Here is a 17,679-nt window from a genome sequence, read left to right on the forward strand (position 1 = left end):
ACAAACAAAAAACATAGTCTCAACTGGAGACTTGGCAATGTATTATAAAATAATGAGTGTGTCAAAAAAATCATAAAAGTAATAACTAAAATAAGAAAAAGTTAAAGCAGCTTTGATGCCTATCAGATTGACAAAGATGACAAAAGAGAAAAATGCAAAAATTGGAGAAACTGTGGATTGGTCCAGCCATTCTACAAACAACTGAAATTATGATAAAGAATCATATGCATACTATTTGACACAATACCACTCCCAGACCTACATCCTAAAGAGATGAAAAAAAAAGGAAAAGTGCTATATGTACAAAAAATATTTATAGCAGTCCTTTTTCAGAGGAACTCCAGAAACAAAGAAAATACCCACTATTGGGGAATGGCTAAACACATTATGATATAAGAAAATGGTGTGACATTATTGTGTCATAAGAAATGATAAAATGAACAGTTTCAGAGGAAACTGGGTAAAATGCCATTACTGCTGCAGAAAGATCAGAACTAGGAAAATAAATTATACACTCAGTCAATAATGTAGTTGTAATTAAGCAGTACATGCCTAGTACTGTGTTAATAACATTAAAAAGAAAAATAACTGTGAAAGACTTTAGAACCCTGATCACTACAGTGGTAAACCACCAGTTCAGAGGATTAAAGATGAGATATATTATTCATCACCTGCCATAAAGATGATAAACTTAAAATGAAGAATGAGACATAATTTTTGGATGTGATCAACTTGTGAAACTTTTTGCTATTCTATGCATATTTTATGAGTTTTGTTTTTCCTTTTTAAAAAAATCATTCAGTGAGGCAAGGGATGGTGGGAAGAAGAGTTTACAAATAAAAGCAAAGTATATGCACATTTAAAAAACTCTCTGGGAGGAGGATCATTTAGATAATATAAAAATGAGAATAATATAATAATATAAATAATATAAAAATCTTAAGGAAAGCAAAGGAGGGAGAATGACAGGGTGAGAGAATCCCTTGATAATAGTTTTTATTTAAGAGTGTGTTCATGTCTGTGATTTCATTGGTATCAGATTAGGAAACTCATGAACAGACCCCCCCCCCCACTTTTAACAACCTAGCAACTCACTTTCCTTAGCAATGCCAGAGCTAACTTACTATTTGAGAGGCTCCAACAGAAAGTGTAAGATAGAAGAGGTATTGGAATACCAAACTAAAGATCTACAGAATTCATTGTGCTGACCTCACTGTATACCTGTGAAACCCAGACAGTATACCAGCACCATGCTGGTAAACTCCATCACTTCCATGTGAATTGTCTTAGGAAGATTCTGAAGATCACCTGGCAAAATGAGATAGCAGACATTGAGATGCTTTCTTGAACTAAACTGCCAAGTGTTCAAACTCTATAGCAAAAAAAATACAATTCTGATAGACTGACCTTGTTGTTCAAATACTAAATGTATGTTTGTCTAAAAGACTACTTAGAGAAAACTCACACAAAAGCAAGTATTCACATAGAGGTCAGAAGAAACAATAGAAGAGAAGGACTTTGAAAATCTTTGAAATCTGTGGGAGATATGGCAAAGGATTATCCAGCATAGCATGCCTGCATCAAAAAAGGTACTCATGGGGGCAGTTCAGTGGTGCAGTGGATAGACCACTGGCCCTGGAGTCAGGAGGACCTGAGCTCAAATCCAGCCTCAGACACATAATAATCACCTAGTTGTGTGACCTTGGACAAGTCACTTAACCCCATTGCCTAGCAAAAAACAAAAACAAAACCGAACAAAAAAAAGGTACTCACTGAGCTTTATTAGTGAAGCAGAATTATAGTAACTCAAAAAATATGTGATATAGGCAAATATAGAGACATTTCCTACTCCAAAAGTTCATGCACATTATTTGTGCTGGATTTGTGGTAGAGTCTTTCAAGTTTGTATTGTCTGAGAGGTCATACATAGACAGACACTTGATCTTGACTCCCAAATAGCCATTTTGATACTCTTTGATAATGAAGGACAACAACAACTTTATTTCATCAGTTTTTTCCCTTTCCCACCTAAATTTCTACACCTCCCTGCCTTTCAATATTTCATCATCTGGATAAACATAGTTTTCTACTGAGGATCTAACATCTGTTAAATTGACTGGTACTTGTTTTGTCGAGACCTGACACAAATCTCAAGGTACTATATCAGAGTATACTTGTTTAAAAAAGGGAAAACTCCAAAGTGTCCTCTCTCAGTTGTATCTGTTCTTGGATCCCATTTGTCTAATCAAGCCACAAGCTGTTCAACATCATCAATCCATTCTTGGCCATAAAAATCTTTCTTTCTTCAGACCTTTCTTAAGAACCTACATCATTATTCCAGACTGAAACCACCAGGGGAAAGAGATATACAATAATTACCAGACTGCAAATGAAAACAACAGTAGAAAGTCATTGAACTCGGCTTACTAAATCTTGGTTCCAAAGGACAGTTGATAAAAGCTTCTCCACCATGTGTAGAGAAGAGTTTCTGTCAGTCATAAGTGATGAATAGGCTAGTTTTGCTAAACTTTTTCTTTGTGACATGGGAGTAGTCTCTGGGTAAGGGGAGAGAGACCCAAAAGATTACGGTTGTGAGAAACTGTATCATTAAAAGTCAGGGGAAGAAATGTCATGTAAAGAATCACTCTATATCACTTACCGGAATTCCCCACATTTCCTTTAAGTTCTTGTGCACGGCACTTGGAGAACCTTTGCCTTTGCACACTTGCTACACAAGGAGAGTGACTTCACCTCTGAGCTGGACTTGGGCTCTTAGCTCCTCCCTCCCTCCCTCCCCACTCCTCAGCTCAGGGACTGGAGACTGGAGGGAGGAAGGAGCTGGGGGTGGGGGTAAGGGGGATCGGCCACTGAGACTGGGGAAGGAAATCTTTTCAGTGACTTGTAGGAAGAGAGGTGAGTGGGTCTCGTCTTCCCATTCCTGCTGGAAAACCTGCACAAGGCTTACCTTCCCGAGGAAAGCGAACACTGCCTAGGAGAGCCACCCACTAAAGGTAGTCGAACTACAGCATTTTATTTTTGTTTTCCTCAAAGGGACGTCTCTCGGACCCTTAGGTCTGCACCCAGGGGTGCAGCAGCTGCCCCCAATACCACCCTCTCCTCGATCACTCTTCTCTTTCTGCACCTCCTCTGGTTAGGACGGGGATTTCTCTGGGACAGAAGCTGGGGATAGCATTGGAGTCTATGTGTTGCAACGTTTTCCTGGAGGACAGAAAACCTGTTGTGGGTGACAGCGGAGCGATTTGCCACCCCACTCTCCCCGAAATGCTAAGGGAGAGTGTGGACGCTGCTTCCTAGAAGGGTTTCAGAGAAAGCATTTGCACAGCTCGCACAGGACTCGTTCTCTCTTTTCCTGGGCGTTATTAGGTCAGTCACTAAGGGCCATCCGAGCTAGAGACAGCGGGGCTTGACTGACAGACCACGGGCCGGGAGTCCGCGTGAGCGGGGTCCGGGCCGGGCTCCGGGATCGAAACTGGCCGCGTTACCCTGAGGAGAGTTTAGATCTCGGGCTGTCCGAGCTGACTTGATCTCTGTCATTTAAATGACAAAAGGTGGGGAACCCCACGTAGAGGAGGTTTGGGTCCCTAGCAACGGTGGTCAGGGATGCCGCGAGTTTGGGGGCGCGAGGTGGGATAGGAGCGGAGAAGAGGGGAGGGGAGGGGGAAAGCCAGAGGTCCAGAGGAGGAGAGCTGGGGTGGAGCAGTCCCCGAAGGGGCGACTTCTTTGGGGCCTCTTTCCTAATCCGGCGGTTCTTGGTGATGCAATGAAGACTTCTGTTTGGGTGCTGATATCTCCCTTATAGAAGACCTGAGACAAACATCAACACGACCCGGGGGATTGTCATTCCTAGAGCGCAGAATGGGAGAGGAATCTGGCTTCCAGCTCTTTTTCCTTGTCTGAGCTTGCTGGAGCTCGGAGTCTAGGGGATGGGGGTGGGGAGGGGGAGGAACAGCTAGTCACAACTAGTATTTGGAGAAATCCAAATTCCAACAATCCGATGAAAACACCTGGACCTATACCAGGATAAAGAAGAATGAGAATGATAAGAAAAACAGGGATTTAAAGTTTTTCTAAGTATTTTCCTCACAACAGCTTGTGTAGTAGCTGAATGATGGCAAATGAATTGAAACATTCCCAAACCACCTTTTTGGAGTAATTTTCTAGAATGTTCTTGTGTTACTTATTAACCGAAAGGGGAAAACTGATTAGGAAATTATTTTTTTATTTGCTTTGAAGGCTGGTATTTAAATATCTTGCTTTAAACACGAAATAGCTAGAGAACAATACATGAGATCATTTAAACAATAAGCATTGCTATATGCCAGCAATTGTTTCCAGAAGGAGGGAAGGAAAAAAAGGAAGGAAAGAAGGAGGGATGGAAGGAAGATAAGAAGGAAGTAGGAAGGAAGGATGGAAGGAGATCCTGCCTTCAAGCATTTATTGACAGTGAAGTATGTAGGGTAAGTGCAGAGCAAAAAACTAGCAAGAAACTAGGGTTTTCCCAGAAGTGTTTTCCTGACTGGACAGATGGATTAAGTTATTACCATACTGGTAGAATGCAAATGCTTTAAGAGTGTCTCATTTTTATCTCCTCTATGAAATCTTTCCTGATTCCTGCAGTTGTTAGTACACCTCATTCAATTTCCTTATATTAATTTGTGGCCATGTTATATCTCCCTACAACCCCCTCTCTCAAAAAACTTCTTGAGGATCCCAGGTCTTTGGCACAATGTGTTCTTAATAAGTGCTTGTTAATTAAACTGAAGCACACTGAACACATTTTAAAAACAAACTGATTTCCCAGAAAGTTCTAAACCAAAACCGAAAATAAATCAAATTGGGAAATAGTTTCTTATTTAATCAGAGACTGGTATTTGAGGAAATGAGGATTTAATTAGAACTGGTTTTAAAGTATTTCAGGATATTCCAAGTTGTTCTAGGTCAGAGGCAGCAGCAGCAGAGAGAATTCTGGAGTCAGTAAGATCTGAATTAAAACTTGACCTATGATACTTTCTCTCTGTGTGATCCTGTGCAAGTCATGTAACTACTCTGTGCCTCAGTTTCTTCATCTGTAAAATAGATATGAGTAAGTTATCTTCAGTCATTTTCCAATTATGTTTGACTCTTCATGACCCCATTTCAAGTTTTCTTGGCAAAGATACTGGAGAGATTTGTCATTTCTTCTCCACTTCATTTTCTAAGGTTGCTGTGAAGACTAAATGTATACGTAAATGTATATGTAAATATTTGCTTCACAAATGTTTGTTTCTTTCCTCCAAGAGCTTGAGAAGCTGGAAGTATCACTTGCTTTTAGATATTTCCCTCAAAAACTTTTTGGAAGTCTGAACTATTGTCTTCTTTTTCTCAGGGTGAGTTTCTCTTCAATTTGGGATGGAAACTTTGACTATTCTAAACCAGAGGTGGCAAATCTTGAAGCAACTGAGGTCTTATCGTTTATATATGGTCTTGATTCCTTCCCTTATTCAAGAGGCCTGAGGTTTTCTATAAGTTGTGAATTTTGGGTGTAGCAGTTAACTTGGCCCATAGTAACTTTCCCTGCCTCTAACTGCATAAAGTAACCAATGCATAGATCAGTTCTAAATGGGAGTCCAGCTACTATTTCACATCACCTATCTGCCATTCAAAATCAATTTACCTTCTTTTTTATTTAAATTTATTTATTTATTATTTAAGTTACATGCAAAGATAGATTTCAACATTCATTTTTTTGTAGTGAGATTTTGAATTCAATATTTTTCTCTCTCCCTCCTTTCCTTCCCCTCTCCCCTTGACAGTGAGTGATCTGATTTTTCTATGAAAATCAATTTACTTTCAAACCCTGTCAGTTATTTATCAAATACCAATCCTTTAGAGTATCATTAAATGCATTATAAACTTTTTTTTAGCAAGTCTGTTGCTTTACCTGCCTTCAAGCCATGACTAACTCAAGTCATGACTACTCAATTTTTGTTCCTTATTGCAATATAAATATTATAATCTTTCAAGAACTTCTCTAATCACTCTTAGATAGCAATATTTCTTTCTCCTAGTTCCATTTTGCATTTTTTCTGTTTCATTGTAGTTCAATTCAGCAGTGTTCGGTGATAAGGATATAAAGTTTTAAAAAGAAAGATGACAACCTGGTGATAGAATTGATAAAACTTACTTAAGAGTTAGGGGGAAAAGGGCAACTAGATGGCACAGTATATAAAGCACCAGATCTGGAATAAGGAAGACTTATCTTCCTGAGTTCAAATCTGACTCAGATGTTTGCTAGCTGTGTAATCCTGGGCAAGTCACTTACCTTGTTGGCCTCAGTTTTCTCATCTGTAAAATGAAATGGAGAAGGAAATGGCAAATCCTTCTAGAGACCTTGGCCAAAAAACCCCAAAGAGTTGGACATGACTGAAAAATGATTAAATAATCATGAGGAAGAAGTAGGAAGGAAGGAAAGCAAGAATGATTGGAAGAATGACAATGCCCTTCTCAGAATGGGGAAGTTATGAGGAATGGGAAAAGATAATGAGTTCTGTTTTGGACATGTTGATTTTGAGATGCTATGGAAGATTCAGTGAGAAATATTTAACAAACAGTTGGTGATGCAGGGTTTGAACCAAAGAGTCTAGATATGTAGGCAAAGAAATCATCTGATAGAGGTAGGTGCTCATTGAATCTTATGGGAGTTAATAATATCATCAAGGGAAAGAATGGAGGCAAATGAAGAATGCTCATGACCAAGCCCTGGTTTATATCCACATATGGCAGAAGGAATATAGATAATGATTTTGAAAATACAATGAAAAGGAATGATGCAGGTAGGGGAATGAAGACTAATCAATATCACAATCTCACAATGTTTGGGGAGCAGAAAGATTCCAAAAGATCAACAGTTTCAAAGAAGGGTAACTAGGTGGTGCAGTGGATAGAATGCTGGGCCTAGGGACAAGAAGGTCTGAGTTCAAATCTGAACTCAGATATTCACTAGCTGTGTGATCCTGGACAAGTCACTTAGTGCTTAATATTTGCCTCAGTTTCCTTATCTATAAAATGAGCTGGAAAAGGAAATGGCAGTATCTCTGCCATTTCCAGTATCTTTGCCAAGAAAACCCCAAAAGGGGTCACAGAGAGTGGATTGAACATGATTGAAAAATGACTAATCAAACTGCAATAAAATAAACAGGGGCAAATAGGTGGTGCAATGGATAGAGAACTGACCCTGGAGTCAGGAGAACTTGAGTCACTAGCTGTGTGACCCTTTACAAGTCTCTTAACTCTAATTGCCAACCAAAAAAAATAAACAAATAAAAGATGTTTGAGTCAATAATGGCAATAAAGAGATAAGTGGCGATATCAAAGACAGTTTTGGTCAGGTGGTGGGGATGGAAACCAGATTTCAAGGGTCTGAGAGGTAAGTCTGAAGATAATAAAGCAGAGACAATAAATCAGGCAAAGAGGGGGGGTCAAATGGATAAAACATTGATCTTATAGTCAAGAAAATCTAAACTTAAAGTCTTATATCAGACACTTAACTGTCTTTGTGAACCTAGGCAGGTCATTAAGACACTGGCTTGGAATCAGGAGGATGGGAGTTCAAATCCAGCTTCTGACACTCACCAGCTGTATGACTTTACTTAATCCTGATAGCCTTGCATCCAGGGCCATTTCCAACCATCCTGATTCATGGCCACTGGACTCAGATGGCTTGAGGAGAAAGTGAGGCTGGTGACTTAGCACAACACCCCTTCACCCAAATCCAATTTATGTTCTTGTCATGGCATCACCTCCCTGATGTCATGATCTTCTTAGAAAATGAAGGACAGAATATTATTGTTAGGCAGGTCATGCAAACTTTCTCAGCTTCAGCTTCCTCATTTATAAAATATGGATAATGAGATAAAATATGTGGAAGTCTGTAAACTTCTAAGTTACTATTATTATTTTTGTTATTGTATGTGTGTAAACAGTTTTCTAAGGGTTTTGCTGTGAAAGGTTGAAGATGTATAGGATGATAACTTGTAGGGATGTTAGGGTTAAATTAAAACTTTTTTTTCTAGGATGGAAATGAATCTGGGTATATTTGTAGGCAAGAGGGACGGATTCAACCAATAAGTTGATGCTTGGGTAGAAACCCTGTATTATTCTTCTAGATGCAACATGCTACATATGCCCTCACAGAGATTCTGGGTTACCCTGAGGGGTTTAGCCTATCTCTGTCTTTCAAAATTCATTAGGGTGGAGATTCAAATCCCTTTAATTATAAATCCAAAATTATGCAGATTCAGTAAACAAGGATCCTTCAGAATTTATCAAAAATTGCTACAAATATCTAGTTTGGTGTTAGAACAGTCTTTCTCACCACAAAAACAGAAGAAAAGAAAAGACAAAGAAAACCAGCTTCCCATCTCTGAAGGAAATTTAGTTTTAGAGATCATGTGGATTGAGGATATGCTGGCCATCCAACCAGAGTCTACACAAAATTTTCTGTCTTTACATTGAGCACACCAAATTGTCCCTAGAGGTCCAGTTCCAGATCCTCATCCAAAGGCCTCTCTCCCTCAAATTTCCCTCAGTGGATCCCTGCTACTGTGAAGGCAATCCAAAATGGAATTCTATACTTGTGGTGACAGTATACCTCTTATCAAAGACAGGTGAGAATTCCAAAAGAAAAAATAAATCCTGAGGGTATCCAGGTAGACAAACAAATTTTATCTTATGGGTTTAGAGAACATAAGGATCTCATGATAAAACAAGCATTTCTAAATCAGGTACAAGTGAGGCAAATTAGGGAGGCAAATTTCATACTTCCCATATTAGTTTCACTATCAATACCCTAAGATTCAAGAATATAGTAAGTTATAATACTTAGTCAATAATTCAAGAAATGCACAATTTGAAATATTTCAAATGGAAATAATAAATGAGAGAAAACATTCTAGAAAAATAAATAATTAAAAGCTAAATTTTTTTTTTGTTGATTTTTTTTGAGGGGAGTGATTTCCCTATGATTCCATAAATTGAAATATTCAAAAACAAATGAACCAGGTAGAGAATCTTTCCAGGGTCTCTGTAAATTAAAGAACTCAATTTTAACCAAGAAGGGGTCTCATATGTAGTATATCTATCTCTCTATTTCTATCATCTCTATCTCTCTCTATCATCTCTATCTAATTTATATCAATATCTATATCTATCTATATGCATATATGTATATGTATCTATCAATCTATCTATCTATCTATCTATCTATCTATCTATCTATCTATATATATACATATATTCTGGCTCCCATATGTTCTTCAAGGTTCTAAGCTTCTATGAGATATTGGAGAGTATAATTGGTGACTGTTTCATAGACTTCCATATGGAAAGATGTCATCTGACCACTCGATCATGACCCTCCTCAGATTCAGGTTCTTTCCTAAAATTATTCATTTTCCATTTCCTTCTTCAAATAGCAAAGCACTCCTATATCTTTGCCCAAAAAACTCCAAATAGAATCATAGAGAGTCAGACATGATTAAAAAAAACCAACTATACTTATTTGTGTATATCATATCCCTCATTATATTGTAAAGCTTTTGAGGGCAGGAACTAGAATTTTATTCTTATTTTATTTTTTAAAAAAGATTTTATTTATTTTGAGTTTTACAAATTTCCCCCATTCTTGCTTCCCTCCCCCCACTCCCCACAGAAGGTATTCTGTTAGTCTTTACATTGTTTCCATGCTATACATTGATCTCAGTTGAATGTGATGAAAGAGAAATCATATCCTTAAGGAGGAAAAATAGAGTATAAGATAGCAAAATTACATAATAAGATAATGGGGTTTTTTCCTAATTTGAAGGTAATAGTCTTTGGTCTTTGTTCAAAGTCCACAATTCTTTCTCTGGATACAGATGGTATTCTCCATTGCAGATAGCCCAAAATTGTCCCTGACTGTTGCACTGATGGAATGAGCGAGTCCATCAAGGTTGATCATCACCCCCATGTTGCTGTTAGGGTGTACAGTGTTTTTTCTGGTTCTGCTCATCTCACTCAGCATCAGTTCATGCAAATCCTTCCAGGCTTCCCTGAATTCCCAGCCCTCCTTGTTTCTAAGAGAACAATAGTGTTCCATCACATACATAGGTCACTATTTGTTAAGCCATTGCCCAATTGAAGGACATTTACTTAATTTCCAGTTCTTTGCCACCACAAACAGGGCTGCTATGAATATTTTTGTACAAGCAATGTTTTTACCCTTTTTCATAATATCTTCAGGATATAGACCCAGTAGTGATATTGCTAGATCCAAAGGGTATGCACATTTTTGTTGCCCTTTGGGCATAGTTCCAGACTGCTCTCCAGAAAGGTTGGATGAGTTCACAGCTCCACCAACAATGTATTAGTGTCCCAGATTTCCCACATCCTTTCCAACATTGATCATTGCCCTTTCTGGTCATATTGGCCTTTCTGAGAGGTGTGAGGTGATACCTCAGAGATGTTTTAATTTGCATTTCTCTAATAAGTAATGATTTAGAGCAATTTTTCTTATGACTATGGATCACTTTGATTTCATCTGTAAATTGCCTTTGTGTATCCTTTGACCTTTTGTCAATTGGGGAATGGTTCATTATTTTTTGAAAATTTGACTCAGTTCTCTGTATATTTTAGAAATGAGTCCTTTGTCAAATACTAGTTGTAAAGATTGTTTCTCAATTTACTACAGGGAAGCCTGGAAGGATTTGCATGAACTGATGCTGAGTGAGATAAACAGAACCAGAAAAACATTGTACTCCCTAACAGTAACATAGGGGTGATGATCAACCTTGATGGACTTGCTCATTCCATCATTTCTTTTGATCTTGGTTACAGTGGTTTTGTCTGTGCAAAAGGTTTTTGATTTAATGTAATCAAAATCATCTAGTTTGTTTTTAATGATGTTCTCCATTTCTTCCTTGGTCATAAACTGCTTCCCTTCCCATAGATCTGACAGGTAAACTACTCCTTGATCTTCTAGTTTGCTTATAATATTGTCTTTTCTGTCTAAATTCTGTATCCATTTTGATCTTAACTTGGTATAAGGTGTGAGGTGTTGGTTTAATCCGAGCTTCTTCCATACTAACTTCCAATTTTCCCAACAGTTTTTATTGAAGAGAGAGTTTTTTTATCCCAATAGCTGGACTCTTTGGGTTTATCAAACAGCAGATTACTATAATCATTTCCTGCTGTCTCTTTTGGACCTACTCTATTCCACTGATCTACCACTCTATTTCTTAGCCAATACCAGACAGTTTTGATAACTGATGCTTTATAATATAATTTTAGATCTGGTAAGGCTAAACCACCTTCTTTTGCACTTTTTTTTTCATTAAATCCCTGGAAATTCTTGACTTTTTATTTCTCCATATGAATTTACTTATAACTTTTTCTAACTCATTAAAGTATTTTTTTAAGGGGCGGCTAGGTGGCATAGTAGATAAAGCACCGGCCCTCCTGGGTTCAAATCTGGTCTCAGACACTTAATAATTACCTAGCTGTGTGGCCTTGGGCAAGCCACTTAACCCCATTTGCCTTACAAAAAACTAAAAAAAAAAAAAGTATTTTTTTTTGTAATTTTGATTGATAGGGCACTAAACAAGTAGTTTACTTTTGGTAGAATTGTCATTTTGATTTTATTTGCTTGACCTATCCATAAGCAGCTGATATTTGCCCGGTTATTTAAGTCTGATTTTATTTGTGTGAGAAGTGTTTCCAATTAGTTTTGGGTCTGTATCTTCTTGGCCCAATATTGCATATGATTTTTATTGCATTATGATCTGAGAAAGATGTATTCACTATTTCTGCCTTTCTTCAATTGATCATTAGGTTTTTATGCCCTAGTATATGGTCAATTTTTGTGTAAGTGCCATCCATGTACTACAGAAAAAAAGTATATTCCTTTCTATCCTCATTCAATTTCCTCTATAAGTATGTCATATCTAGGTTTTCTAATGATCTATTTACCTTCTTAACTTCTTTCTTGTTTATTTTATGATTCAATTTATCTAAATCTGAATGCAGGAGGTTGAGATCTCCCACTAGTAGAGTTTTGCTGTCTATGTCTTTCTGAAGCTCTTTCAACTTCTTCTCTAAGAATTTGAATGCTATACCATTGGGTGTGTACATATTTAGTATTGAAATTACTTTGTTGTCTATGATACCTTTTAGGAGGATATAGTTTCCTTCATTATCTCTTTTAATGCTATTTTTTCACTGCTTTGTCTGAGGTAAGGATTGCTACCCCTGCTTTTTTTCACTTCAGCTGAAGCAAAATATATTTTACTCCAACCTTTTACCTTTACTCTATATGTATCTCTCTGCTTCAAATGAGTTTCTTGTAAGCAGCATATTGTAGGATCCTGGTTTTTAATCCACTCTGCTATTCACTTACAATATAAGGGAGAGTTCATCCCATTTGCATTCAAAGTTATAATTATTAACTCTTTATTGCCCCCATGCTATCTTCCTCTGCTTGTATTTTTCCCCTTTTTTCACTTTATTCATATTCCCCAGTATTTTGTTTCTGAGTACCACCACCTTCCGTGTGTTTGCCCTTCTATATCAACTCCCCTCCCCTTTCTTTCCCCTTCTTCCTTCCCTTCCTTCTGTTAGTTCCCCTTTTTCTCTCCATCCCTGTCTCCCCCTCACCTTCCTCCCTTTTAATACATGTGTGTGTGTGTGTGTGTGTAAGTTAACTTAAAGCCAAGTCTGATGAAAGAAAGGTTCAGGTGGTTCTCACCTTAGAATTTTATTTTTCAACTTTGTCTTAACAGCTAACATTTACATAGTATTTTCAAATCTATAAAGCAAACTCTTCACATATATGATCTCATTTGTTCCTCACAATAACACCATGAAGTTGATAGTATTATTATTCCATTTTTTTCTGATTCAATTTTATTTTCCATGTCTGAATTCTATCACTTTCCAATTTTCCCTTTCCTGTTCTTTTCTTTGCCTCCCATTGAGAAAACAAGAGAAAAATGCCTGTTATAAGCATATATAGTCAAGCAAAACAAATTCCCACAGTAGTCATGCACTAAAACACACACATATATTCATATGTGTGTGTATATATATATATATGTATATAGAGAGGTGATAGACTCATACATACACGTATGAGTCTATCACCTCTCTAGCTGGACCTCAGTAGCATGCTTCTCCATAAGTTTTTTGGAACTGTGGTTTGTCATTAGGTTAAGAGTTTTTAAGTCTATTGAAGTTGTTTGTCCCTAAACATTGTTGATATTGAATAAATAATTCTCCTGGTTCTGCATATTTCGTATTTAAAATTTTTTTAGTTTCAGTTACAAATTTTCTTCCTCTTCATTTTTCCTTCCCCACTCGCTGAGAAAGGAAGAAAAACAAAACCCACAGAAAATATGTATATCATGCAAAAAAAGTTCCCATCTTGGCCAAGTAAAAAAAAAGCCCAACAAATATGCTTCGATTTACATTCTGAATCTATTCATATCTCTATCTGTAAGTAGATAGCAGGTTTCATCATGAGTTCCTTGGAGTTGTGATTGATCATTTTGTGGATCAGAGCTCCTGTCTTTTAAAGTTGGTGATCTTTATACTATTGCTATTACTGTGCAAATGTTTCTTCTGGTTCTATTCTACTTTGGGAACATTTGTATATAATGATACAAAGTAGAATAGAACTATTCCCTTCATCAATTCTTATAACAAATAATGTTCTATCACAGTCATATAGCATAACTTCTTCAACTATTCCCTAGTTGATAGATATTCCCTCAATTTTCATTTCTTTGCTGCCCTAAAAGAACTACTATAAATATTTTTGTACAAATGTATCCTCTTTCTTTGATCTCTGTAAATTATCTCCCCTGTTTTATAGAAGAAGAACATGAGTCTTAAGGAGATTAGGTGATTTGCTGAAGTCACACAACTGGCAAGTGTCTGAAACAAGATTTGAGTTTAGGTCTTTCTGACTCCAAGTACAGAATTTTATCTACTTTACTGCTTTAGTGGATCTAGAAATGATCTCTTTCCATATTTCGTTGTGGAGGACAAAAGACTGAACTGGAATCTTCTACCTTGGATATTATTTTTGTAAATGGACATTATACCTATGAGTCAATTTGCTCACTTTTTTATAAATATCTTGACACGAAAGTTCATGTCTCTATAGCATTATTCAGCTTACAAAGCTCTTTTCTCATATTAATCTGTGAAACAGGTTACTATCCCCACTTTTCCTAAGAGAAACCTGAATCACAGAGATGCTAAGGATTGACTCAAAATCATCTGGCCAGTAAATTACAGAACTGGTCCTTAAATTTAGAATTGGATTATAGTCATACTTGTGAATCACTTAGCAGAATCTGCCACATAGTAGGCAACATCTAAATGTTTCTTTCCTCCCCCTGTCATTTCTGTTTCCACTATGCTTCAATGACAGTCCACAGAAACAGTCTTACCCTTGTTCCAGAAGAAGATAGGATTATCCTATTCCATATTACTGATTCTTAATTGGCATTCACTTCTTTTTTTTAACTGAAATTTTGTTTTATTTTCCCAATTATATGCTATGGTAATTTTTCAATATTAATTCATTTGTAAATTTATGAGTCACACATTTTCTACCATCTTGCCTTCCCTTCCCTCACCCCATAGTGATGAATAGTCTGGTAAAAGTTGTACATGTACAATTGTGTTGAACATATTTACATATTAGTCATTTTATGAGGAAATAGAACTAAGGGAAATGAAAGAAAACTAAGAGATAGGAAGGAAAAACTCAAGAGAAGTTTTAAAAAAGTGAACATAGTATGCATTCAGATTCCGTGTTTTCTTTTCTTTGGATGTGGATGTCCATTGTCCATTGTCCATTGTTCTCTCAGTGTGGTCCTTGATCTCTGAGCTGCTGAGAGGAGCTGTATCCATCATAGTTGATCATCTCACAATGTTGTGGTAAATGTATACAATGTTCTCTTGGTTCTGCTCCCTTCACTCAGCATCAGTTCATGTAATTCTTTCCATGCTTTTCTAAAGTCTGATCACTCATTATTTCAGATAGAATAATAGTATTCTATATACCAGAACTTGTTCAACCATTCCTCAAATGATGGGCATCCCCTCAATTTCCAATTCTTTACCAATGCAAAAAGAGCTGCCATAAATATTTTTGAATATATGAAACATTTTCTGTTTTTTAAAAAATATTTTCTTTTGGAAATAGGCCTAGTATTGGTATTGCTGGGTCAAAGGGAATGATCAGTTTTATTTTTCTTTGGGAACAGTTTTAGATTGCTCTCCAGAATGGTTGATCAGTTCACTACGCCACCAATAGTGCTTTAATGTCCCAATTTTCCCACAATCTCTCTAACATTAATCACTTTTCATTTTTGTCATCTTAGTCAATCTGATAGATGTGAGGTAGTACCTCACTGGTTGCTTTAATTGATATTGCTCTAATCAATAATGATTTGGAGAATTTTTTCATATGAATATTTATATATATAATATATAATATTGATTTAATTTCTTCATTTGAAAACTGTCTGTTCATATCCTTTGACCATTTATCAATTGAAGAATGACTTGTAATCTTATAAATTTGATTCAGTTCTCTATATATTTTAGAAATGAGTCTTTATCAGAAGCACCAGATGTGAAAATTGTTTCCCAGCTTTCTCTTCTAATCTTGGCTGCATTGGGTTTTTTTTTTTTTTAGTTTTTTGCAAGGCAAACGGGGTTAAGTGGCTTGCCCAAGGCCACACAGCTAGGCAATTATTAAGTGTCTGAGACCGGATTTGAACCCAGGTACTCCTGACTCCAGGGCCGGTGCTCTATCCACTGCGCCACCTAGCCGCCACTTGCATTGGTTTTATTAGTGCAAAATCTTTTCAATTTAATAGAGTTAAAATCATCCATTTTGCAATTTATATTGTACTCTATTCCTTTTCATAAATTTCTCCCTTTTCCATAGATCCCATAGAGTATCTCTTGATTTTTTAATTGGTCTATGGCATGGCTCTTTAAGTCAAAATCCTGTACCCATTTTTTAAAAAAATTTATTTATTTAAGGCAATGGGGTTAAGTGACTAGCCCAGGCTCACAAAACTAGGTAACTGTTAAGCACCTGAGGCCAGATTTCAACTCAGGTCCTTCTGACTTCAAGGCCAGGGCTCTGTCCACTACATTACCTAGCTGCCCCAGTCCTGTACACATTTTGACCTTATTTAGTTATGGAGTTTGAGATGTGGGTCTATGCTTAGTTTTTGCCTTAACTATTTTCCAGTTTTCCCAGAAGTTTTTGTCACATAATGATTTGGGTTTGTCAAACTATAGATTACTAAAGTTATTTGCTACTGTTTCTCTTATATCTAACCTAACTCATTGATCCATTCCACTATTTCTTAACCAGGACCAGGTAGTTTTGATGACTGCTACTTTACGTATCATTTTAAATCTGGTAGAACTATGCCATCTTCCTTTGTATTTCTTTTCAGGGGTGGCTAGGTGGCGCAGTGGATAGAGCACCGGCCCTGGAGTCAGGAGTACCTGAGTTCAAATCCGGTCTCAGATACTTAATAATTACCTAGCTGTGTGACCTTGGGCAAGTCCCTCTGCCTTGCAAACCCCCTCCCTCCAAAAGAGGCTTCAACTATTCAACTATTTGGACCTTGGGTCTTCATCTGCTCAGGAGATAATTGCTCTTCCTGGAATCTTTTTTTTTTAGGTCTTTCCAAGGCAAATGGGGTTAAGTGGCTTGCCCAAGGCCACACAGCTAGGTAATTATTAAGTGTCTGAGACAGAATTTGAACTCAGGTACTCCTGACTCCAGGGCCGGTGCTCTATCCACTGTGCCACCTAGCTGCACCCTACACACAGCCCTACTTGAAGAATTTGTTGCAAGGGCCAGCCTAGGATATTAGGGAAGAAAGAAAGCAGAAGGGAAATCTTGCAAGCTGACCCCTCAGGGCTGCTGGAGGGGTCAGGAGAAGGGGAGGAGGTCAAGAGGGCAGGGCTTCTGAGATATAAAGGGGTTTTTAACCCCCTTCAAAATGGAAAGGAAAAAAAAAGTCCAGGGAGATTCAGAAGGATGGGGAGTCTCTAAAAAGTTTGTTAAACAAAGCTGGTATATGTTAATTGAACAGGAATGTATGTTTAACTTCAGAATATCCTAAGGGAAACCACATGGATACTGTTTCCTGAGAGCCCACATCTATGCAAAGTAATCTGATCCTTATTTCATTCAAACCTGGGTCAGGGAAGAGAAGAATGCTTGCACCAAGAAGTGTTTAATTTTATCCAGCATGTGTTCCAAAAGTCTTTGGGCAGTTTAAAGCTTATTTAAATTTTAAGGTAAATTATTTTAAAAATAGCTTTTTAACTATATATATTTTTTATTTTATTTAAGGCAATGGGGTTAAATGACTTGCCCAAGGTCACACAGCTAGGCAATTAAGTGTCTGAGGCCTATTTTGAACTCAGGTCCTCTTGACTCCAGGGCCAGTGCTCTATTCATTGTACCACCTAGCTGCCCCCTTAAACTATTTTTTTTAAATGAACAAAGCTGAACTGTATTCTGGCTGTGAGGGACATCAGAGTAGAGAAGAACCTGTTATCAGAAATTTATATAATTAAGTGTTCGAGTTATTCTTGTTC

The 17,679-nt window shown here is 37.2% G+C and overlaps 1 protein-coding gene across 5 annotated transcripts in view; it reads left to right on the forward strand.

The window, feature by feature from the left end:
• Window positions 1-2,817: 2,817 nt before the first annotated feature.
• The window catches only part of LOC141514203 (uncharacterized), a 75,003-nt gene continuing 60,141 nt past the window's right edge, over window positions 2,818-17,679 (forward strand). For 2 of the 5 annotated variants that reach the window (XM_074224790.1, XM_074224791.1), the window contains exon 1: window positions 2,818-3,011. The gene's annotated coding sequence lies outside the window, so the exon portion shown is untranslated. The remainder of the gene's footprint in view (window positions 3,012-17,679) is intronic. The other 3 variants (XM_074224789.1, XM_074224787.1, XM_074224788.1) reach the window with 2 other exon arrangements.

Source organism: Macrotis lagotis, chromosome 2 (assembly GCF_037893015.1).
Source record: "Macrotis lagotis isolate mMagLag1 chromosome 2, bilby.v1.9.chrom.fasta, whole genome shotgun sequence".
NCBI lineage: Eukaryota > Metazoa > Chordata > Mammalia > Peramelemorphia > Peramelidae > Macrotis > Macrotis lagotis.